Source organism: Prionailurus viverrinus, chromosome C2, assembly GCF_022837055.1.
Source record: "Prionailurus viverrinus isolate Anna chromosome C2, UM_Priviv_1.0, whole genome shotgun sequence".
Lineage (NCBI taxonomy): Eukaryota > Metazoa > Chordata > Mammalia > Carnivora > Felidae > Prionailurus > Prionailurus viverrinus.
The window spans coordinates 86,497,441-86,522,062 of NC_062569.1; the positions used below are offsets into that span (position 1 = coordinate 86,497,441).

The window sequence follows — 24,622 nt, forward strand, 5'->3', positions numbered from 1 at the left end:
CCTCTGTGCTGCTCTCTGGCAGACAGGCCGGTTCTCCACTAACCCGGTGAGAGCTCTCCTGGGCCTCCCCATGCCTTCATCCAGAATCAGGATGCTGGCATTCACCCCGGTGACCTAGTGTGGCTTGTATCATGACCTCATGATACTTGAGTTCAATTCCCCTGATAAGGGCCTGCAATGTGCTATCCTGAGCAGGGCACCGAGTGGCCACATGAGGGCTGCACTTGGCAGAGGCAGAAAAGAGAACCATTTGGTGCTGACTCCAGTGACCGTGGCCTCTGAGGTATGGTAGGGCTGCGAGGGAAGCAGGCATTCGCTACCAGAGGCCTGGGCACAGGGAAAGGCAATACGGTGGACTGTTGTCCCAGCTTTGGTTCAAACCGCAGCCCTGTCGTAGTTGTTGTCGTGTTGGTCTTGGGGAGGTGAGTCATTTAACCTCCCTTGGGCTTCCTTATCTGTAAAATAAAGCTAGTGATCTCTACTTCAGAGCGAGAGGGTTACATTGTATAGTAATATTCCCACATATTCCCACCACGGGGGAGACATTCAATAATTCTGGTCATTGTTATGCCTGGTTTAGTTCTGAGCATTTCCAGGTGATCCTGTTTCCTTAGACTGGAAGCTGTGCTTCCCTGGTTCCCTTTGTCACTCCTGTTTAGGCTTGTATCTCTTAGGGAGGTCCGCAGGTGGAAAATTACAGGCATTCTGGAGCACGCCTCACATCACACGCACTGTTCCCACAGGAAAATCAGGAAGCTTCCAGACTGCAGGGCCCAGGCCCCCCATCTGCAGGGTGGGGTGGGGTGGTGTTTGAACACACTTGTTTTTCTCTGCAGGTTTCTTTGGAAATCTGAAAGGGCAGAGCCTGTTGCTAATGAGACAGTGTTTTCCATCTCTGTCTACTCCATCAGATGTGGTCTGTTAGGTTGGGGTGGGGGAAGGGGATCAGATCTCCAGGGACTCAAGATCTGCTCCCAGATTTCCTAAGTGGCCAGGAGCAATTCCTTAAGGGTAAAAAAACAACAACAACAAAAAAATGGTCAGGGGGAAAAAACCCAACATGGTTCACTGAAACCCTCCATCCTTCTGCCATTCCTCCCCTCTGCTCCAGCAGCTGCTGTTCAGATGCCAGTACGACTGACCTTGACGCTGACAGACAAGCCCCACCTCCTCTCCCACAACCCCTTTCCATGGGACTGCCTTCATTACGCTATCTGTGCCCTTGCACGGGCCACACACAGCCCTGTGAGTGGGCAAAACACATATCACAGACGTGTACAATTTGTGCAGGAGGAGGTTGTGAGTATCTTGGTCTTGCGCTGGTGTTGTGGAGGTTATCTATGGGCTTTTTTATTTTGGCAGAGGTTACATGAGGCTGAACCATGTCCTGTCCCCCAGCCCCCCTCACATTCATACGTTGAAGTCCTAACTCCAGTACCTCAGAATGTGACTGTATTTGGAAGTAAGACCTTTAAAGAGGTCATTAAGGGAAAATGAGGTCATATGAATGCGCCCTAATCCCATATGACTGGTGTCCGCATAAGAAGAGGAAATTTAGACACAACGGGTACAGAGGAAAGACACAGGGAGAGGGTGGCTATCCACAAGCCAAGGAAATAGGACTCAGTAGTAACCAGCCGTGGCGACACCTCAATTGTAGACTTGTAGCCTCCAGGACTGTGAGAAGATTAATTTGTTTTTTTAAGCCACCCAGTCCATGGTTCTTGGTTAGGGTAGCCCTAGCAAGCTGCTACACTTGCCATTCATGCGCACAGTTATTTTTGCGGTCTGTTGTTTTCAATTTTTTTTTCAACGTTCATTTAATTTTCAGAGACAGAGAATGAGTGGGGGAGGGGCAGAGAGAGAGGAAGACACAGAATCCAAAGCAGGCTCCAGGCTCGGGGCTGTCAGCACAGAGCCAGACGCGGGACTCAAACCCACGAACCATGAGATCGTGACCTGAGCCGAAATCAGTCGCTGAACTAACTGAGCCACCCAGGCGTCCCTGGTCCGTTGTTTTTAATAGGCAATCTCTCTTTTCCTTGAGTTTGAGGGATATGTTTAAAGGGAGCTTGTTTTATTGATGAGTAAGGTGTATTAGAAACCACCTCATGAAGCTCTTGGCAGATTCAGAGAAGGACAGAATGCAAGCCTGTGCTTGCCAGTGTTGGTCCAGTCGTGCTGCAGACCCTAGGCTATAGAGATAATCAGAGAAGATGGATCTCTTTGTACTGGCACGAAAGGTTGTGAGTTTATGAGATTTGTCCTGCCAGGAAGAATGAACAATTATGAGAGCAAGTTCTTCATCTTAAAAATTGATTTATAAGCATCATTAGAGAACTCGATATTTGTTTCACTTAAAACGCTTTTTTAAAAATTTATTTAACAAGAAATATGTTTCTGCCAGTTGTAATTCTAGTTAACCTAATACAGTGTGTTCTGGGATTCAGTTTTTCCTTCAATTGTTGATAATTTGATAAACCTTTATTACATCTGCAGTTTTTTCTGGGGCCAGAAGATTCCAGAATTTTTTATAATAATAACTTTCTTTTGAACAGCACTTTCAAAGAAGTCTTATAATACTGTGAGGCAGTACATGTATCATTGCTAATAACTAGGATTTGTGTAGTATTTTATCTTTTACAAAGCACATTCATATACACCGTCTTGTTTAATTGCTATGGATAAACCAAGTGCTCGGCCGACAGTGCTCATTGACTGTTCCGGGTGTGAAGCGGAAGGGAATTTACATGCCCTAAATGTCAGGTTTAGAGGCACTTCTTGGCCAAACAGGAGTCCACTGCTTCTCAGAGTGAATGGGAATGTAGACTCCTCACCCATGAGAATTGGATGGGAGGGTGCCTAATTCAAACCACCCTGCACCTAAGCCGGTTTCCTGCTACTCCCCAGCTGCAATGATTTCTTAGTTCTGATTTTTCCTTGGGTAGGTTTCAGAGGTTCTAACCACCCATCCTGCATCCTTCAGCCTCCCTCTCCCCCAGGCCTGGTCTGCAAACCTGGAGTGGCCTTCAAAATGCCAACCCATTAACTGTCAAATTCCAACCTGGGGTCATTGAGGAGCGAGGGACAGGAAAAACTTGGCTGGGCCGGGCCTGTTAGTGAAGTTTACCATTCTGTTGATATCTCAGAAGTGGGATAAGTATCGATAATAACTATCGATAGGATGTGCTTTAGAAAATTTTCGGTCCCCAATTTTTCAGGATGGTGGAATATAACAGTTACTCATGTCAGCTGCTAAATATTCTTTATCCATATAAATCTTTCCCGTCACTGTTTTTTCTATAGTCTCTAGGTTCTCTAAAGGTGTTAGTTGGATAGTGATAATGGAACATGCTCTAAAATCCAGAAAGCTGCCACTCCCAGGACCTGGCCGCCAACCCAGGTCTGACATCCCAAGTCCCTCCCTCTCCTCATCCGCGCTCCAGACTCTCAACAGCTTCTTTGTTTGGCGGAAGGCTTTCTTAAAACTGCAGGTTGAGCTGCTAGTTCCTGACACAGACAAACAGCAGGCTGTGCACAATTCTTCCCCGGCAATTCACTCACAGTGAAGAGTGATCTTTTTTGAGGCTCGAGAATATCAATATGCGGCTGCTTTGCTAAAATGCTTTCTGTCTCTCACAGTCAGAGAAATCTGCTTGCCTTGAGCTAGCCTCCAGTTTCTTGTTAAGAGCTAATTTTAGAGCTAATTTAGGTTCCATTAGTATATGGTTCTGTTGCAAATCTGACATTAACATCGGCGGCTCGATGAGTAACAAAGGGAGGGAAAGCCTTTTACCCTAACTGCAGCATGGCAGGCACATATGGTGCCATTTTTCAAGGAACAGATTTTTGTCTTTCATGCCATTTCAGAGCTGTTTCCCTCTGAAATTACCAGCTCTAATTTAATGCAGAACATGTCTGGATGTCACTGCGGAGATCTAGTTAAACAGAGAGGGCTGGCAGGTCCCACAAATTTGCAAGAGCGGTGTTCATTTGTGCAGTATAATGCTTCGCAAGCCCATGCTCACGGACTGGCGATTGGTCACCAGCAAGCGTGGGGCTCCGCTCGTAGCAGGAGAGCCGGTTAGTGATTCTGTTTCTGAGACTGGGGCTCTGTTTTCATAGACCTTAGTGAGGGGAGGTTAGGGCATTTCCCATTTCACCCTCAGGGCCAGCTGATGCTCCTCTGTGCCCACGTGCTTGGGCCTACATGGCTGTAACTTAGATCCTTGAGTCCATCTGTGGTCGTGGTGGGGGAGACATGAGACATGCTTGCTAATTTGAACTCTGCTGGTAGCCAGCTGGATGTGTTTCCTGAGCCTCACTTGTAGAAGGTGGGAATCTGAGATTCTCTGATAGCTAAGCTCAATGCCCTGTAATAGTAATTTGCATTTATCTTAATACATTTTTCTGAGAACTTTCATGTTTGTTATGTCCTGTGATCATCACAACATCCTGTGAGGCAGGCATTCCTATCTTACAATTGGGGAATTCTGACTCAGAGAGGAAAGGAAACTTGCCCAAGATCACACAGCTGCTAAGAGGGAGAGTTGAAACTTGAACCCAGTTGGCTTCACTCCCAGTTCAAAGCTCTCCGAAGTCAACAGACTAAAAATCAGAAAGTAAGTTTGAACACCATATCTTATCATCAGGGGCCACCTTAACAGATACCAATGCCCAACAGACCTGCAGTATTCAGACTTAAGATGACACAATGACTTGGGAAATTATATTCTTGCTTTGCGACATGCAGACTCATGAATGAGCACCCCCGAAGGGGCTGAAGTATCAGAGGAAAAGCATTGGAGCTGGTTCTAGTCTTAGCTCTGTCTCAAGTTGCTGTGTGACCTTAAAGAAGTCACTTGGCCTCTCTGAGCCTTAGTTCTAAATGAGACAGGTGGATAAGCTGCTTCTACTCCTTTGGATAGGTCTGTGGTTCTGTGACAACAGGTTCAATGCCAAAACCGAAGAACACAGCAGCAGGTATAAGACTTTTGGTCAGGGCACCGCCTCTATGTCCAAGACATTCAGATTGAAAAAACTGCTCTAGGCAGTTAAGAAGTGAAGCTGATATAAAGAGTGACCAGAGCAGATTGCTTCCGTGAGTGACGAAGCAAATGCTAAAAACAGTGGTTGCACTCAAATCCTCCACGAGCCAGACAAGTTAACAGGGAGAGGCAGGCACAGTATAGGGCAATAGGGAGCGATGGGGGCTATACTCAATTGGCAAGCACTGCCTGACTATACAGGACAGTGACCACGCTGTTCCAGGCAAATGTTGCCAGTCAGGAACGTAGATGTAGTGCAAACAGTATTCCAACCTTTCAAGAGAACTGGAGATCTGAATATTCATGTGAGATACCCTAATTTTTAAACATTGGAAACAAATCCAAAGACTTAAAAACCTTTTCATGCCAAACAAAATGTGTCTGCTAGCCATATGCTGCCCAAGAGCTCCAGCTTGCTAATTCTGTGCTAACATCTTCTGAGTTAGTTTGTGTCTTTCTTTGCCTTAAACAATTCCAGAGGGCCTGTTTCCTGGCCTGCCTTGGAAGCATGCTGCAGAAGTGACCTGCTGGTGCCATTTCGAGTCAACAATACATTGCATCACACAGATCTCATTTTCCTGGCCACAGCCTTTGAGGCTGGACCCCTGACCGGGGCCAGCATGCACGACTGGTTCCCACTTTGCTGGCCTGAAAATCACCTTCTCCAGAGAGATAAACAACAGTGAAAAGAGGAAAAGAGTGATTTGGCCTTGCTAGTAGAATAAAACGGATGAAGTTAGTTTTTTCTTGCCATCCTTTCTCCTCTATTGGATCACATAACCACTTTTATTGTTAATTTAGGTACAAATTAATTGCTGTACAAATGAACGAAACACAGATGAATGACCTCACCATTACTTGAAGCTTAACTGGCAATTACTCGGCTTTGTAATCTAATATAGCACGCATTAGTGCGGCTGTGGGGTGTCCTCTGGCCCAGTGCACTGCTAATGGGAAGAGTGGATGTCCCTGGAGATTCCCTGAGACCCTAAGCAAACCTGCCAGGAAGGTGTTGCGGACCCCAGAGCCTCCATGATTGCCTGTCTCCTCTCTCCAAGTGCAGTTGAATAAAGATTAGTAGAGGATTCGACAGTATTTTCATGTACTGTTTTTCCCTCCGAAGGATTTCTTATTATACTTTGTTATCTGTACTTATTTTTTCCTTTTCTTAACCGCATGTAAAATGTCAGTTGTAGAGGGTCCTTTAGAGAGGCTCTTGTCCAGGCCATACCCACAGACCCCCAGCCTGGGTGTGAGAGCCCTCCTACGTGCTCGTGCTCACACAATCTCGATCCTGGCCCCATGAGGTTCTTATCACACTGGGCTGGAACTCTCCACTTATTTGGCCAAGCCTCCCCTGAAAGGACAGTAAGCATCTTAGAAGTAGGAACAGCATCTACCCCCTCTTAAAACCCGGGGCTCAGGGCACCTCGTACTGGTATCTCATAGTGATGTTCAGAAATGAAACAAAGTAAAGCCCCCCACTTTATCTGTCTGGGCACCTCCTCGGTGTATCCTCTTTACGGGTAAACCACACAAGTAATTTCCTCCATTGTATCAGAGGCTTTTGTGATTTCCTGCCTAATTTTGTCATCTTCCATGTAATAGTGGAAGTGAAAATATCCTTCTAGAAATACTGCCTTGGTTTCCATTTGCCAAATCAATCTCATCCCCCCCCCTAATAAGTAAAATGTATCTACTCTTTGATCAAATGAAAAGATATCGTGTGAATAATGGGATTGTACTGTACACCTTTTTTTTCAACACAGGAAGAAAGTCCCTTAGTGGACAGCAGTCAATACCAGACTCTAGATTAGATCTAATAAATATTTTTTCCTTGCCCTTGAGATTGTTGCATTGGAAGCCGTTTTCAAGTTTTTATGTTGGAGATGTTAGATTCTCATTGTAAAGAATTTAAGGTAAAGTGTTCCATTACTAGTTTTCTCTAAACACTATAGCCATTTGAGAGCTTGTTTAGAATTCAGAGAATTTCTGAGTCATTTGCAGGAAATTTTCTTAGTCTGCATACTTTACATTCCAATAAAAGAGCCCTTACTTTTAATCAAGAGTGGTTTAAAGCATCAATTGTAAGCCAATCATAATGACTTTCTTTTAGTTCTTGGTTTCCTTACAGAGGTTAGCTGCATGAGTGTTCAGTGGACTTTTTTGGTTTTGAAATCTTGTACTCTACACAGAGCCTAGTGCGGTGCCTTACATTTGATCAGTGTTTGTTGGATGACTGAGTGGCTGAATAAATACATGAATGTCTTTCATTTATTCTGGAGAGTTCTTCCTTTGATGATGCTGACAGAATTCGTAGACTTAGGCTAATAGAATATCAAAGATGAAATAATGCAGAAATATCTGATTTGGTTTAGCTTTATTTATTTTGTTATTTTTTTTTTAATTTTCAGATTTAGAAAGTGAGGTTCAGAGAATTCCAAGATCACCTGGAGCCTAAAGGGGGAATTTCAGAAAATTGTACCAAATATGAATCTTAAGGTAAATGTGAGTTTCCATGGCAGCTTAACATGGGCTTTTCTATTACTTTCTGTGGGTTTTGTGTGTGTGTGTTTTGTTTCTGTTTGTTTTTGTTTATTACATTTGTGCAATTCTCATAAACTAACTGGGATCAGATGTATATGAAATGATTAGTTCATCAAAGCTCTTAAATACTTCTTGGGTGCCTGAGTGGCTCAGTAGGCTAAGTGTCTGACTTCAGCTCAGGTCATGATCTCAGAGTTTGTGGGTTTGGGCCTTGTGTCAGGCTCTGTGCTGACAGCTCAGAGTCTGGAGCCTGCTTCAGATTCTGTGTCTCCCTCTCTCTCTGCCCCTCCTCTGCTCACACTCTGTCTCTGTCTCTCTCTCAAAAGTAAATAAACATTAAAAAAAATTAAAAAAAAATTTTTTTTAATGTTTATGTCTGAGACAGAGAGAGACAGAGCATGAGTAGGGAAGGGGCAGGGAGAGAGGGAGACACAGAATCCGAAGCAGGCTCCAGGCTCCAAGCTGTCAGCACAGAGCCCGAAGCAGGGCTCGAACTCATGGACCGCGAGATCATGACCCGAGCTGAAGACGGACGCTTAACTGACTGAGCCACCCAGGCGCCCCAAATCATTTATATTTTATTTGTTGCTACATCATAGTAATAGTTTTGCCAAATACTTGTACGAGGGTAGAGCAAACTACATTAGTTATTGAACCTCTAGTCACTCAGGGATTAGCTGGCTCCTCAAAATAATTACCTCTGCTCTCAGATCAGGGAATTCCCACATTAAACTGCACAATGTAAACATAACGAATGGATCAGAGCCAAGTAATGCATCATCTTAAGTAGACTCTGGCCTCAGGTTGAAGTCAGACTTTACTGATGACGTTAACACATCCAGAGAAACAAGGCGTTGGTCACAAGAAGACATGGTTGCCAGTGGAAGCAGTAGCCACACCTGCTGGAAGGGTGCTACCAGAGCTCTTTAAAGCACCCTTCCAGTCCTGCCCAGGGAAAATATGTACTGACCTAGAGCCTCAGTCTCAAGTCCCGGTGGAATGACTTCTGTTTCACTCCAAGCCCAGCTGAGTATCCTTAGTGCCAGCAGAGAGCAGCCAGATGTACCAGTTGTTAGATTTTATTGCAGATGAATGTCCTGGCTTTAGATCATATAACCATCTTAAGAGCTTGGGTGAGGTGAGACCAGCCCCAAGCAATGGCTGATAGCCTCTGAGCCTGGCCCGGAAGCCTGTGAGTAGTCTTGGGAAAGTTACCCTGCTGGCTCTCACATCTTTCTGCATCGTCACGAGCCATGATTCCTCAACCTCAGCACGACTGACGTTTGGGGTCCAATAATTCTTTGTTGTGGAGGGCTGTTCTGTGCATTGTAGGATGTTGACCAACATTCCTGGTAACCACCTACTAGATGCCAGTGGCATCCCACCCCCTCTCCCATCCCTCAGCTGGGACAACCAAAGTTGTCTCCAGACATTGCCAAATACTCCTAGGGGGCGCTCCCCTAACCCCCAAACTGAGGACCCCTAGTGCAAACCATTCAAATGAAAGGTCTACAAGATGCAACCACATGAGGTTCTTCTTCAAAGAGGAACTCATTCCTGAATGTGCAATACGTTCAATTTATATACAGTGTTGCCTTTATCCAAAGGATGTTAGAATTCTTGAAAAATCAATTTCAAGGAGCTTGTGGTTAATTTAGAAATATAGTCATGCTCTACTTCCCTATAATGTAAAGGAAATAGGGATTCTGGCAGTTGAGTGAACTGAAACTTTCTTTTGATGACTTGGCAATTCAAGGGTCATCCTTCTGAACATCAGTTGTTCCTACTGTAAAAGTGTAAATAGGGATGGATTGTGCTGGTCAGGGGAGTCCCTGGAAGCTGGTCTGTTGTTTTAAAAAATAAATCCTTGGGGCGCCCGGGTGGCTCAGTTAGTTAAGCATCCAACTTCGGCTCAGGTCATGATCTCACCGTCTGTGAGTCTGGGCCCTGCGTTGGGCTCTGTGCTGACAGCTCAGAGCCTGGAGCCTGCTTCAGATTGTGTGTCTCCCCCCGTCTCTCTGTTCTGCCCCCACTCATACTCTGTCTCTCTCTGTCTTTCAAAAATAAATAAACATGAAAGAAAGAAAGAAAGAAAGAAAGAAATCCTTGATTTATTTTCAACTGGAAAAATTCAGTTAGTTCTGTGCTGGTAAATTGAGGATTTTTGCTCAAATGGCTCCAACTTTTTCTAAACAGTTCTTCCATCAAAAATTCCTTCATTTGAGGAGAGCATTCCCACCATAGTCAAACCCCTTAGCAGTATACAGTGCATCACTGCTCCTACTTACAAATTTCCACCTGGTTCTGTTCAGGGGCAAAGTTTTCCATGTTGGCCTCCTCCCTACTCCTGGCCCCTAAGGTCACCATTTGCAGTTCCAGGCCAGCCCAGTTCCTGGCCCCTAAGGTCACCATTTGCTGTTCCAGGCCAGCCCAGTTCCTGGGCTGTTCCAACCCCAGCACTGATGGTTGGGGAGGGCAATCCACGCTGAGCCCCACATTGTGTGCCCTCCCATCTGCTCCCTTCTTCCTCCACCCTCTTCCCCACTTCAAGGACTCAGGTGTCCTCACTCCTCTTGTCTGGGCCCAGCTGTCTCTTCCTGCTTCCCCAACCCAGTTTTGTCTGGTGTTTGGGAGAGGAAAATCTGGTTCTGCAAGCACACTCTCAGCCTTTGTGTCTGAGCCCTGGCTCTGCAGTTTCTGCGAGTGTGTATTTCTGGTCCGTGTGGATTGGGGATGCCCTTGGGTACCAGTGAGAGAGAAGAGGGAGACGGAAACACACAGGTTAACTCGGGGAGACAAGACTATGAATTAAAACCTTTTTATCTTGTCTCGTGTCTTACAAACTATGTGAGACAAAAATGAAGACAGAAAGGGGTAATGATCAAGGCAGCCCTGCACAGAAAGCCTCTTCCCTTGAGAGCTGTCTGCTGAGGCTGTGGTGTTTCAGGGTGGCTGGGGCCTTGAACTCCATCCTTTAGTCCTTTAGGACTAGGGAAAAGATGAAAAAAATCCCTGCTTGGCCCTTTAGCGATACTATTAAAAAAGAGCTTCTTTCGTGGCCCTGGGATATAAAGGTAGAGTTCGAGACCCTGCAAATCACCCCAATGAGAGGCTTGCTGGGAGGAGGAGTGGTTGCCAAGGCCTAGGCGTAGGCAGGCTAGCCCACACTCCAGGAGACCCCTCTGATGAGAAAAGAGGAACATATCCAAGGGCAGCTGCTCTCTACCTTGCCAAGGCTCCCAGTGACAAGCAGGAGAGGGGGAGAACCTGGCCTTGCCGGTTATTATAAATGCTTGCCTTAGAAGTGTCATTCTCTCTTTCCCCAGCAGGGTGGGCTGGGTGCTGGCACAGGCACCCAGCAGCTGTGGCTTGCCGTTATGGTGCCCTTATGGTGCCTTTGTGCAGAAGAGCCCCACCCAGGGCACCTGAACTGTGAGCGAAGCACCTCTGGTATTTCAGCCTCCACCCGGCTGAGCAGCCTTTCCTGCTGCAGCCCTGCTCTCAAGGTCACTGCTCTCCCCCAGGGAGAAGTCAGGGCACCAAATATACTAAGCCTACGGGGTGCCAGATACTTCATATATATGTAGAAATATGGATATATACGGATATAGATATATACATATATATGTAATCTCAGGTAATCACTCAACAATTATGTGAAGGAGGCATTTTTGTCCCCATTTTACAAATAAGGTAACTGAGACTTGGGGAGGTTAAGCAACTTGCCCAGAGTCATCCAGGTGGGAAGACTTTGTGAGTGTTCACAGAAAAGGACTGATCTGGAGGCTCTGGGTGGCCGAGTGGTTCACAGTGCTGAGGACATGAGAGATTTCACGTGCCTCCTGAGGCAGAAATACAGGCAAGGGCTTTGCCTGGGAAGGTCAATTACGGCAGTTCTCAAAGTGAGACAGGAGCAATCAGTCACATAGCATCTCCTGAGAAAAATCAGCACTCTCTTCAGAAATACAAATTTTTCCGAGATTAAAGAAATCCCCAATTTGCTTCTCATCTGTAATTTTATTATGATATTCGCAGCAATAAAGTGACTTGAGGCCCAGTCAGAGGCATCAAGAGTTGGGGGCCGGAGAATTCTGGGTCTTCATCTGAATCCAGTCACCTGGGCCGCCTGAGTGACTCAGTTGGTTGGGCATCTGACTTCGACTCTGGTCATGATCTCGAAGTTCACGAGTTCGAGCCCCCACTTGGGCTCTGTGCTGACAGCTGAGAGCCTGGAGCCTACTTCGGATTCTGTCCTCTTCTCTCTCTGCCCCTCCCCAACTCACTCTCTGTCTGTCTCTCTTTCTCAGAAATAAACATTTGAATCCAGTGTGTGGTTGAAAGGAACCCTGGAGGAGAGGTGGTGGCAGCTGGAAAGAAAAGACCATGCCCCCTGGGTCTGTAGGAAGAACGCTGCAGGGACCCCCAGAGAGAGCTAAAGGTAGTCCATGGGGGGGGGGGGGGGAAGGGGGGGAAGGGAGGTGTTTTCTGCAGGAGGCCTCAGGCCTGCAGGGCTGAGTGTGAAGAGCTGTGCTGAGCCCTGCATCCGGTCGGAAGTACGAGTCTGGAGCTCCTGGCTCGGGATGCTGCAGCTGTTCTGGGGATCTGCACAATTAGAATTCTCCTAGCGCTCAGTGCCCACAGGAATCCAGTCACGTGGTAGACGTGGTGCCTGGAGCTGGGGTCAATGAGAGCTCAGTCTGAGAGAAAAAGCGTTCCTTCCCTCTGAGACATATCCTGCTTTGGTTGTGCACTGCTGGGCTTTTGCTCACATTAAACCTAACCACTTGCAGGGAGAGGAGCTTGCGCGTGACCTCTGCTGGGTGTCTGGGTCTAGCCTGGGAGCTCTCAGGGGCATGGGTGGTGAGTGTGGGACAAAGGAAATCACTTTTCCTTCTGAGCAGGATTTTGTGAGCCTATTGTTTCTATCAGAGGCTCTGTGTCGGTACTTCCTTCTCTTTTAATTCATTTTCCTCTCTACCACAAGGCTGGCTTCTCTCTAAGCATGATGGGATCTGGTTCTTGGATAACTTTAGGGCTACAGCTTTACAGAGACCACTTCTCTCCTATCCTGCCCAACCCTCCTACACCCCCCACCCCCACCCTGCCAAGAACATGTAGCTAATTAAGAGGGCAGAAGTTTCCATTAGCATCTCCTGAATCAAAACCAAGGCTTTGTTATTTCTGGGTTTGGGGGACTGAAGAAGGACCAGATCCCCTTCTCTTCTACTTCCTCCAAGTGTCTGGGTGGGAATGCATTTCCTAGTCATCTATGCTCCCCTGTATGATCTGAATCTCCCAGATCATTTCCCTTCAACCCAATCTCCCTCTGTTAAATGAGATATTGAACCTAAGGTCTCGCCCACCCTGAGCCTTCCCTGATCCAGCTTGTTCTTTTTACTGGTGAAACCTCCCTCCAGACACAGGACGAACAGCGTTTTGCTGAGGGAATTCGATGCTTGCCTGTTGTTTTCCACTTTGTTCTGTGCTGCTGCTTTTTGTCCTTCCTAACTAACACCTTCATTGCTGTCAAAAACCTCCTGTCAGAAATCACTACTCTCCCATGTAATGGGCACTAAGGTTCTGTCAGAAATCCATGCTCTGCTATTAGCAATCACTGGTTTTTTTCTGTCAGAAATGTCCACTCTCCTTTAAAAAATCACTGTCTGAAGAAAAATCACCACTCTCTTCAGAAATCCTTGTTCTCTTGTCAAAAGTCCACTAACATCCTGTCAGAAATCAACATTTTCTGCCAGAAAATGCCTGTTTTCCTGTCATAAACCATTGCTCTCCTGTCAAAAATCCCTGGTCTCCTGTCAGAAATTTCTGCTCTCCTGATCCCTGTTTCTTGTCAGAAGTCATTACTTTCCCATAGGAAACCATTCTCGTTGCCTGATCCTTTTCTCCACAGGATATTCAGAGTTGTTTGTCGTGCTTTGACATTGGTAGGTTTCCAGTGACTTCCTTACTGCTGGCTGTTCTCACCTGTTTTGCTGTATCTCTTCAAGCTCAGTGCTGGGGCAGTGGACACAGCACTGGGGAGTCCATAGTCTCTTGTGTCCCTCCTGAGTGATTACAGACAAATCCTTTTTGCTTCCCGGACCTTTTTCTCCTCTCTTTGTCAGGGATGATAATATCAGCGACTCTGCCTGCTTCACAATTTAGATCAGTGACGATTCTGACTTTCAGAAAGCTGCTACCTTGATCTCTCTTCCTATAATTTTCACTCACTGTTGTCTCACAGAGCTAGCCTTCCACCCCTACTCCTAAATCCGCGCTTACCCAGCGGAAATGCCCCAGTTCTCTAACATCCAGATTAACCCGTTCAGTTCTTTGTATGGCATGGTTTCCATACCTGTTACCAGCCTAGCCACATACAACAACCCCCCCCTCCCCCCGCCACCCCCAACATGTTCTAGTTTGTCTGGATTTCCCTCAGGGTGTGATCTGAGCAGCTCAGAGAACAGGATTGTCATCGTCCTCTTTCTAAAGCAGAGTATTAACGTGGCCCAAGATTGCTTGAGCTTTTGTTACCATTTACCATGTAGAATCTTCCCAGCCAAAAGCTCCATTTATTTAAATACCTTTTTTTTTTTTTTTTTGCTAGTAGAGACTTGTAATTTTCTTTGAATAGATTTTGCATGTCCTCTTAGGTTAATTTCAAAATACTTAATGTTTTGGATTCTTTAGGGAATGAGATGACTTTTTTTTTATTGTATTTTCTTTTCCAGTCTTCATTACTGGAATCTAGAAATGATATTGATTGAATTTTAATCTTATAATCTGCAATGTTGCTGAACAGATTTGTCATTTCTATTAATGTTCCTAGAATGCTCTGTATCTTTCTTAGAGTCCTACTCATTCTGTCTTGCAATGGGGAAAGCTTTGTTTATGGCGAGCTGTAGCGGTGCTCCAAGCTGTGGCATTTTTCTCCTAGGAAACACTCAACATGAGTGACAACACTCTCTTAAGCAGGAGTTTTGCTGACTACATCTGAAAGAGTATATCAAGAAAAGAAAATGAGGATGACGTTATTAGAGGGATAGTCTTTCTTTTTTTTAAGCTCTATGCCCAAGATGAGGAGTCACATGCTCTATGGAATGAGCCAGCCAGGCACCCCTAGAGGGATAATCTTTAATTAATTCCGATTTCTATTTTTAAAAGTAAATCATTCGATACCTCTGGTAACTCAACCATTAATAGCAACAAATTGCTTACCACATACTTCACAACTGAGCACTGATCACACCAAAGTGGAGAACACCTGGCCTGACAACTAAAGCAGGATTTTTACTAAATTGTACACTTCTAAAATGGTGAATTTTGAGGTATGTGAAGTATACCCTCCCCCCGCCTCCAAAAAAGCCCCACAAAACCTCAGGAGAAATAAAAAAAAACATAGGTTTTGGAGGCAATATATTGAGCTTGTAACCAGTTCTGCCTCTAACAGGCTCTGTGGCCCTGGACAATTACTTGATTTCTCTGAGTCTCAGTTTCATCCTATGTAGAATGGGATTATGAATTGCCTCTCCTTCATTCCACTGACAAAAGAAACTCTCCTCCCGCACCGTATGGAGATGTGGGGTGGCCAATCAAAATATCTCTTTTTCCTAGATGTAATGATTGGTGCAGATGTGCTCATGTGATTGAAAGAGGATTAGTCAAGGTCTTGCAGATGGCTGATGTGGAAGTTGACTCAGGGGGCTCTCTCTGAAATTATAAACTGTAAGGCTCATGGGAGCCAGGGCTAGTGGGGGGGGGGTCATCTTTTTCATCACAAAAGAAGAACATGCTAGAAAGTAAAGCTAACACAGAGAAGATGGAAGGAGGGAGAGATCCTGGTAACATTGTTTGAGCTACAGTCTAACCAGAGCTAGACAACTCCTGGTATTTTCATTTTGGTGTGCAAATAATTTCCTTTTTTTCTTAAGCTTGTTTGAGTTGGGTTTCTGTCATAAGCTACCCAAAGAGGCCTGACATAGAAATCTATTCTATAAAGCTGTTGTGAGAATTATTTGTGGCAATACACGTAAAGCAGCCAATGCTTGTATGTAACACGTATTCAAAAATCAAAACTTACTGTTGTCATCATCAACCCCATGCAATAGACAGGGACAATTCTGTGTTTGCTTTATACCCTACAGTAGTTAAGACAGTGCTGAGTGTAAAGTGAAATCTCAGTAAACATCCTTATAGACAAATTGATATCTCTCTCTTAATACAGAATTTAAACATGAATTAAATAGCATTTTTCTCTCCTTTCTACTTTCAAGAGATAGAGACAAAGCTACAAAATGGAAAGAATGTTGAACTCGGGTCAAAAGAACAAGGTTCTGTTTCTGACAATGCTCTTTGCATACTGTGTGCCCTCAGGGAGCCAATTCCCTTCTCTGGGCCTTCGTTTCTCCATTGGCGCTAGATGATCTTAGCCCCTTGTAAGCTCTAACCCTGAGATTCAGGGGAAAAGATAGCAGGGAATTCTTTCAATGCCCCATGGTTTTTGGGGGTTAAAAAATTCAATCTCATGCCCCTTTTGCATCCCTCCCCACAGTTTCTCACAAGGACACATGGTCAAGGATAGTCAGGGTACTTGGGGGTGACTACTTGGAAGATTCTGTATCCTCACAGGAAGATGCAAGAAAGTTCAGTACTCCACTTGCTAATGTGGAAGTGTTGCTGAATACATGTCAGAATGATTTTCAGCCACTAGGCCTGAAATACAATGTAATGTCCAGAAACATCAATGGAAAGAATATTTTTCAGTCATCAAGCATTCATTCAGGGCCTTTTAGACACACACTGTGCCAAGTACTAGGGAAACAAAGGGACTGAGTCCCTGTTCTTGAGTCTTACAAGGACTATTCTTTGAATGTCTTGTTCATCAAGATTTCTCTGGAGTTCAGATGCAAACAGAGATTTTGCTAACCTTTTTGGGTGCCCACTGTGTGCCAGGCACTGGACAGAGTTAGTGTATTTTGTCTTCTCACTTGGTTATAATTTCCTGTACTTGTACCTCTCAGAACCACTGATCTGGCTGAGGCATGGAGACATAATAAGTCTTTGTAAACAATTTCTCCCTTCACATCGAGGGCCTGACCCTCACAGCCTCATCCTCTCTCATCCTTGCTGTCTGATCATAAATGAAGCTTCCCTCTGTGGTGGAACCTAGAGCCGCAGCGCATACAGGCATCTGAAGCCCCCGCTTTGTAGAAGACATGAGGCACTGATTTTTACTCAAGTATTTGAGTAATCATTTTTATATTAAAAATAAACATAGTGGGGCACCTGGGTGGCTCAGTTGGTTAAGCATCTGACTCTTGATTTCTGCTCAGGTCAGATCTCAGTTTGTGAGATCGAGCGCCACATCGGGCTCTGTGCTGACAGGGTGGAGTCTACTCGGGATTCTCTCTCTCCTCTCTCTACCTCTCTCCCGCTCATGTGCATGCACTCTCTTTTTCTCTCTCTCTGTATCTCAAAATTAAAAAAAAAAAACAACACTTAAAAAAATAAATAATGATAGATCACAGAATACACTTTAAGATTTGAACAATATTTTATTTTATTTATTTATTTATTTTAGAGAGAGAGAGCATGAGCAGGGAAGAGGGACAGAGGGAGAGAAAGAGAGAATCCTAAGTAGGCTCCACACTCAGCCCAGAGCCCAAGATGGGGCTTGATCCCACGATCCTGGGATCATGACCTGAGCTGAAATCAAGAGTCAGATGCCTAGCCAGGCATCTGAACCACCCAGGCATCCCTGATATTTGAACAAATCTAAGATTCATTCATTTTTTTCCGACAAGTATTTTTTTAATGTTTATTATTTATTATTGAGAGAGAGAGAGAGAGAGAGAGAGAGAGAGAGATGGAGCACAAGCAGGGGAGGGTTAGAGAGAGAAAGAGACACAGAATCTGAAGCAGGCTTCAGGCTCCAAGCTGTCAGCACAGAGCCTGATGCATGGTTGGAACCCACAGTCTGTGAGATCATGACCTGAGCCAAAGTGGGATGCTTAACTGAGCCACCCAGCTGCCCCTTTTCCAACAAATATTTATTGAATGATGACTGTGTGCAGGCATTGTCCTAGGCCCTGGGGATTGAGCAGTAAATAATTCAGTAAAAAAAAAAAATTTTTTTTTTTTTTGGTCATGGGGCTCTCATTCTAGTGAAGTAAATAGATAAAAAACATAGTATTTCAGATGCTGACATGTGCTATAGAGAAAAATAGGGCAAAGAAGGGGACTTCATACACATGTCCAGCTTGCAAAGGATTGCTTTGGACTTCTCCATCTGATTCCTTGGGGATCCTTCTCCTTGCTTCTGTCACAAGGGTCGCTAGGGTGGGGAGTGGGGTTGAGGGTGGGAGTTGGAGATGGGGTGGGAGGTGACCAAGAGACCAGCTAGCCTCAGAGATGCAGCTTGAGCATATTGACCCAAAGAGAGGAGATGCTGAAGGAAGGGAGAAGGTAGCTTGCCCACCCAGAGGTGCTTCATGGCCCAGAACCCACACACTCTGGGGCCACATTCTGGGCTTGAGCCCTCTTTAGCAGGTTTCTGACCATATTTCTACCTCCTCACTCAACGCAGTCCCTGCTTGTGTTTCTTGGATGCCCAGAAGGCTGCCTGGGGGAACCTCCTTCAGCTGATGACCCACCTTCACCCAGGTCTACCCAAGCTCTTTGTCCTTCTAGCCGAAGGCAGCCCTGCTCTCTGGCACCATCCCACCTCCTATGGCTACCAAGCTTTACAGTGTGCTGGGTATTCTCCTAGTCACGCACAGTGGTGGTTCCTCATGGCCCACTGCAGGGCAGAGGAGATGGCAAACCAGAGAAGGGAGCCCGACAAGCAGCGGGATACAGGGCAGTCTTGCCACATAGGACAGACATGCAAGCCAGTGGTTCTCAAACTTGATGAGAGTCACCTGTGTGCTTGTTAAACTAGAGACTCTGGGCCCCACCGCCAGAGTTTCTGATGCGTACGTCTGGGACGGGGGCCCCCGGACATGTAGAATCGACACATCTAACAGGATCCCAGTGCCCCCTGGGCTGCTGGTGCTGGGCCCACACTGAGATTCTTTGCTCTGTGCCACCTGGTGAGGCAGGCTGTCTGCCTTCTGTGCCCCAGGCTCCTGCTGGGCCCTTCCCTTCCCTCTAATTTGTGAACCCTTCTCTACCTTCATTGTCTTCCCTTCCTAGGCCATCTGGTTTTCTCTCTCACTCTAAAAAATGCTTTTGGAATGTGATCTGAAAAAGATTATGCTAAGTGGCAAATAGCTGATCATAGCTATTGTCCGCCTTCCAGGAATATTTGGATTTTGACTGTCTGAAAAACCCAAAGCTAAAGAAATAAAACTCTGATGGTGGACTTCAGAGGTCAGCTAGTGAATGGTGGCTGTGTTTGGGGGACCCAGAGCCTGGGGACACTGTGTAGGTGGCCACTTACCATACCTCCCGCTGTGTGCCTATGGGGGAATGTCCCCACCCAGCCTGGATAAGAATTGAAATTCTGTGTCCCTCTTCTCCAGAAGCAGTGAGGCAAATATGCCGCTACTGAAGAGAAAAGCAACTAATGGCAATAATTAAATCCCCCAAGGAGACAGGATCCTCAGTGTCCTTTGTGTTCTGGGAGTGTCTTTTGCTTTGGTGGAAAGAAAGAAAATCTGTTGTGACAGGCTCTGATTCCCCCGCTGAGGGAGGCCCTGCTGTGGTTGCATCAGGGCCTGGGTCTGACTCTGAAAAATAAACAGAACAGGATTTGAAGAATTAAGGTCATGCTCCCCTACCCCAGGTTTTAAAAAGAAAGAGTGGATAGGCTCCAGGGGGGGGGGGGGGGAGGGCTGCATAAAGAAGAGGCTGGAAAAGAAGGTGCATGGAGGCAAGTCAGCCTGGCCAAACAGCTCATCTGTCCAGAATTTCACCCCTGAGCTCTTGCCCTCCAATCCCGAGAGGCGTGTCTTGGCCTCACGGCCTCTTAGTCATCTCCTGAGAAGCAGTTGTCTCCCGGAAAGAAGGAAAATGCTGGCAGGAGAAGTCACAGAGAGAAAGGAGCAGGGTCTATGGGTGGGCCAGAGGGAGGTGTCCTTCCAAGCTGACTTGAGGCCAGTGATGCGGCACAGGTGGCAAGCACTGGCCTGGAAGTCAGAGGCCTGGGTTCTTGTTCTGCTGTGGCCTGGGCCAAGTCACTGTCCTCTCCACCACCCACCAAGGAGTTAGCTGAGATGACTTCTAAATATCCCTTCAAGGATGCCTGGGTGGCTCAGTGGGTTGACTTTGGCTCAGGTCATAATCTTACGGTTCGTGAGTTGGAGCCCTGCGTTGGGCTCTGTGCTGACAGCTCGGAGCCTGGAGCCTGCTTCGGATTCTGTGTCTCCCTCTCTCTCTGCCCCTCTCCCGCTCACACTCTGTCTCTCTGTCTCTCAAAAATAAAGTTCAAAATGTTAAAAATAAATAAACAAATATCCCTTCAGACCCTGAAGTTCTCCAACTTATTCTGCCATGAGAGGTGCTTCAGTTAAGAGTTCATGCAGGAGGACTACTTGGATGACATTGTTGGGGAGGGTTGTTTTGTTTTATTTTGTTTTTTGTTTTAATCTCTTCTCTTGGCCTCAGATGGAATTTCACACAAGGACATGTCTGGTGCAAAGCATTTCCCTATTCTGTCTTCACTGGTTACTTCTGAAGCCATGTTACACACTGGGAAACCCTCCCGATTTTCTCCCCTCTGCTCCACCTCCCACCCGTCTACTACTTGCCATTCTTGTTGGTTTTGCCAAAGGAACTCTGTGATCATCCCATCTGCCCTTGTCTGCCCCTGAGAAATACCTTTCTCCAGTGCCCTTGACAACCCAGATTAGAAGCAACCAGACTGAATTTGTTTCACATGTAACTTTGGTAACATGCCTATTTAAGTGTGTGTGTGTGTGTGTGTGTGTGTGTGTGTGTGTGTTGCACAAAGACTTACGCTGAAGGCACTGTAACATGGAGGTTAAGATCTCAGGTTTTGGCATCACACACACCTAGATTCAAATCCTGCCTCTGCTACTTATTAGCTGTGTGATCTTGGGCAAATTGCCTAACCTTTCTTAGGCTCAGATTACTCTTCTGCAAATTGACAATTATATTTACCCTAAGAATTTGCTGGGGACGACTTCCTTTTCAGAGCACAACACTTGTTTCAGAGATAATCAGAACATTCCATCAGTGTCTTGGGCATGTCTCCTTTCTTGTGGATAGTAGTACTTCTTTCTACTGCTGCTCTCTCATTGTGGGTCACCCTACTGTACACCCAGACTCCTGGAATTCTTAGCCAAAGTTCCCTAGGTAGGCCATGGAAACCAAGTAGAAGAGACCCCTCTTCCTGACCCATTGGCCCATCAGCCTTTGTAAGACCACATGCCAGGCACATGCAGATTTCTTTCCTGAAGGTTTAGGGTGATTTCAGAGAGTCAGAACAGAACCTAGAGCACTAGTGTTTTTGAACTTTTTCTTGAATCCACAAGGGAAGACTTGGATCTTCCTATGGAGGGCCCGCTGGGATGCCATCCCACTCCTATGACTTTATAGTTGTGTTTGTTTAAGTTTATTTATTTATTTCGAGAGAGAGAGAGAAAGAACACAAGCGGTGGAGGGGCAGAGAGAGAGGGAGAGAGAGAATCCCAAACAGGCTCCATGCAGTTAGTGTAGAGCCCAATGAGGGGCTTGAACCCATGAACCGTGAAATCATGACCTGAGCTTAAGCCGAGAGTCGGGCATTTAACCAACTGAGCCATCCGGGTGCCCCACCCATTCCTATGACTTTGGACCTCATGTGCAGAAGCACACTGTCCTCTTTGGTCTGTGCAAGGCCCTGCTCTTGTGTTAGCTATTCATTCCCTTACCCACTCCCCCCAGCCCCCTGCCATTCTCCTTTCCCTATAGGCAATCATGGATTTACGCTGCATCTTTTATATTAATTTCCTGTGATATGTGTTTATGTACATGGTTTTATGTCATATAGTGCATTCTTTTTCTCCCTTCTTCCCCTTGGCCCAAAGCCTGTAAGGTCCATCTGTGTTGCTATGCATGCTTCTAGCTGGGTTTCTTCCTCTACTTTCCCCACAGTGGTCTTTGGGTGACCTTCAACTTCCCTACCACAGATAGCAATGCCATAATGAGCCTCCTCTGTCTCCTAACCTGACTCACCTGCTTTCAGACTGGCCAGCACAGCCTCTAATCTTAGAGTCCAACAACTCACAGAGAGTGCTGTCTCCCCGCATCCTTCTTGAATCGTGAAGACTCTGGGCAGAGAATTGAGCACTGATGTTTGTGCACCTTGTCTCATAGAGGAGGGTGGGGGCTCTAGACCTGTGGTCCTTGACAACAGAAGTTCTTCTGTGAGGTTCATAGCAGACCTTGTGCTTCCTTCTGTTGGTTGACCATTTCAAGGAAGCCCATCTCCCAAAGGTAACCAGTTTTTCCCACTCAGAAATGTAATAGATGTATCCTTCACTAGCAACACATTTACTGTGCCTTTGGGGTCATCTTGAGGAGATTTTGGTTTCTTCTGGGGGGGAGGGGGGGTTTGAGTAGGCACAGGTAGTGTTGCTGGCATTGCAGAAGAGCTATATTTGATTTTCATGGCTGCTCTGGGCTCTTATGGGGAAGGGCATTGGCCTCAATTAAATTCTTCATCAGTAATTCCCTTCTAATAAGAAGGGCTCAGTGGTTTGCCAGTTCCTCCCAAAGCTTTATCAGGATTAAATACTGTTCACTGAATGGTATCTATTCTTATTCAGCAAATTTTCATGGATTTCCTGACTTTTTTTTTTATCCTTCTTGTCCTTCTTTACTCTGGCTACTTCCTCCCTCAAACTGTCTCTTCTCGGGGGTCCAGAGGTGCTGCCTAGGACTCAAGAAGTGCCACACAGGAAACCTTGACCCAGGTAATGCCTCTATACCCCTGGGTTATTGGCTTGTGTGGCCCTGATCCACTGGCTTGACCTTTCAAGGGCTTAGTTTTCTTGTTAAAATAAAGGGGAGTATTGGAGAGTTGAGGCCTTCTGGCTCTTGATGTCTAGGATTTTGCAAAGTTCAATATTCCTTGGCTTTCCAAAATGTAGCACTTTTTCTTTCCTTACATCAGCTGTGATTCCCAGCCTAAAATGACTATGACCATAACCCTGTGATCCCAACTGTCCATCATGTCCTCCTGCCTCTCTAGCCCCCAGCCCTTTCTGAGGACTCTCCATTTCTCACCTCTTTCTCCTGCTCATTCTCACATACCTTTCCTCAAGGAATTCCCATCCCTCTCTAGTCTCCCTCATTGAAATGACTGTCCAGGCATGTGGGGTCTGTCCCTCCTTTCTCAACCCTCCCTGCAGCCCCACATTCCCCCCCCAGAGGTTCTTGTCAGGTAAGTGGAAGCTGAGTGTGCTTTGAAGGCACTTACCTTGCCCTAGAATTACCCCAGATTATTTTTTTTTAATGTTTATTTTTGAGACACACACACACACACACACACACACACACACACAGAGCCGGGGAGGGGCAGAGAGAGAGGGAGACACAGAATCCGAAGCAGGCTCCAGGCTCTGAGCTGTCAGTACAGAACCTGATGCAGGGCTCAAACCCATGAACCATGAGAGCATGACCTGAGCCAAAGCCAGATGCTCAACTGACTGAGCCACCCAGGTGCCCCTAGAACTACCCCAGATTCATGATGCTCCTCTTCATCAGGAGTAATCTGGGCTATGCAGGAGCCCTCACTGTCATGCCAGAATCTCAGGCTACCCCCAGATCCTCTATAGCTTCCCCAAATCTGTTTCTCAGGCCAACAAATCTCCTCTGTGGCAGACTGACAGGCCTCTTGACATTTCCTCAGTCAAAGCAAGCCCACAAGGATTCCCACCCTCCTGGATTTCAAACTTGGGTGTGAGATCAACTCTAAACTTCCAATCTGATTCTTTCCTTCCTCAACTTTAATCTCTTCTTCTTCTCCCAGTGCCCACTGGAGTGGGAAGGAAAGGATCTCCACCCCCTTTTCTTATATTATAGCCTCCATCTTCTACAGGGCGGTGGCCTTCACAGCCAGACCGGCATGCACAAAATTGGGCTCTGCTCTACGTTATGGAAGGAATCATGAGCTAAGGCCCCCAGGCTTGACTTTTGACGTGGGAGCTGCCAGACAACCAGGAACTAAAGACAAAAACGCAGTGCTTTACCATCCCCAAAATATTTCTGTTCCATTTTGTGTATATGTGTGATCTCTGGTCCTTCTCTAGATTAGCATTATTGCTTAGGCAGATAATATATATATGTTTAATTTCTACTGCATGAAAGTCACTGTGCTGAGGGAGGAGGAGACAAATAACCAGACATGGTCTCTGGCCACGTGGAACTCATGTTCTGTGAATGGTGATTAAGGTAAATAAGCAACTAACCTGCAGCAGGAAGTTCTCAGTGCATGAGAGACACGGTGCAATGGCTAAAGCAAGGGGGTTTTGCAGAGGACTTGGTGTGTTTTAAAGTTTTTTTTTTTTAATGTTTATTTATTTTTGCGAGAGAGAGAGAGAGAGAGAGAGAGAGACAGACAGACTGTGAGCAGGGAAAGGGCAGCGAGAGAGGGAGACACAGAATATGAAGCAGGCTCCAGGCTCTGAGCTGTTCAGCACAGAGCCCGACACGGGGCTCGAACTCATGAACTGTAAGATCATGACCTGAGCTGAAGTCTGACGCTCAAGTGACTGACCCACCCAGGCGCCCCTGACTCGGTGTGTTTTAGATGAGATGCTGGTGGAAAGAGTGTTGAAACCACACGTGACTAGGATTTCAAGACTGGCTTCAGGAAATCCAGAGGTTTTTGAGGAGGATCTGGTTCCCTCCGGTACCCTCTGCCGCTGGATTGCTCACCACACACTGGGCCTGGTTCCGGGTAGTTCCTGGACTTCGGCACACCTCACGGGAGCTGCACGGATTCACACCGTATGTGTCTGACTGGTTCCTAATGAGCTAAGGAAAGTCAAGAGCAAAATTCAACTCTTTCAGAGTTCCCCCAG

General features: G+C 46.2%; 1 long non-coding RNA gene across 1 annotated transcript in view; it reads left to right on the plus strand.

The window, feature by feature from the left end:
- Positions 1 to 24,622, plus strand: part of LOC125175248 (uncharacterized) — a 68,623-nt gene that overhangs the window by 22,822 nt on the left and 21,179 nt on the right. Inside the window, exons 2-3 of the long non-coding RNA XR_007155713.1 lie at positions 7,463 to 7,550; positions 11,903 to 12,033. This is a non-coding gene — a long non-coding RNA (uncharacterized LOC125175248). The remainder of the gene's footprint in view (positions 1 to 7,462; positions 7,551 to 11,902; positions 12,034 to 24,622) is intronic.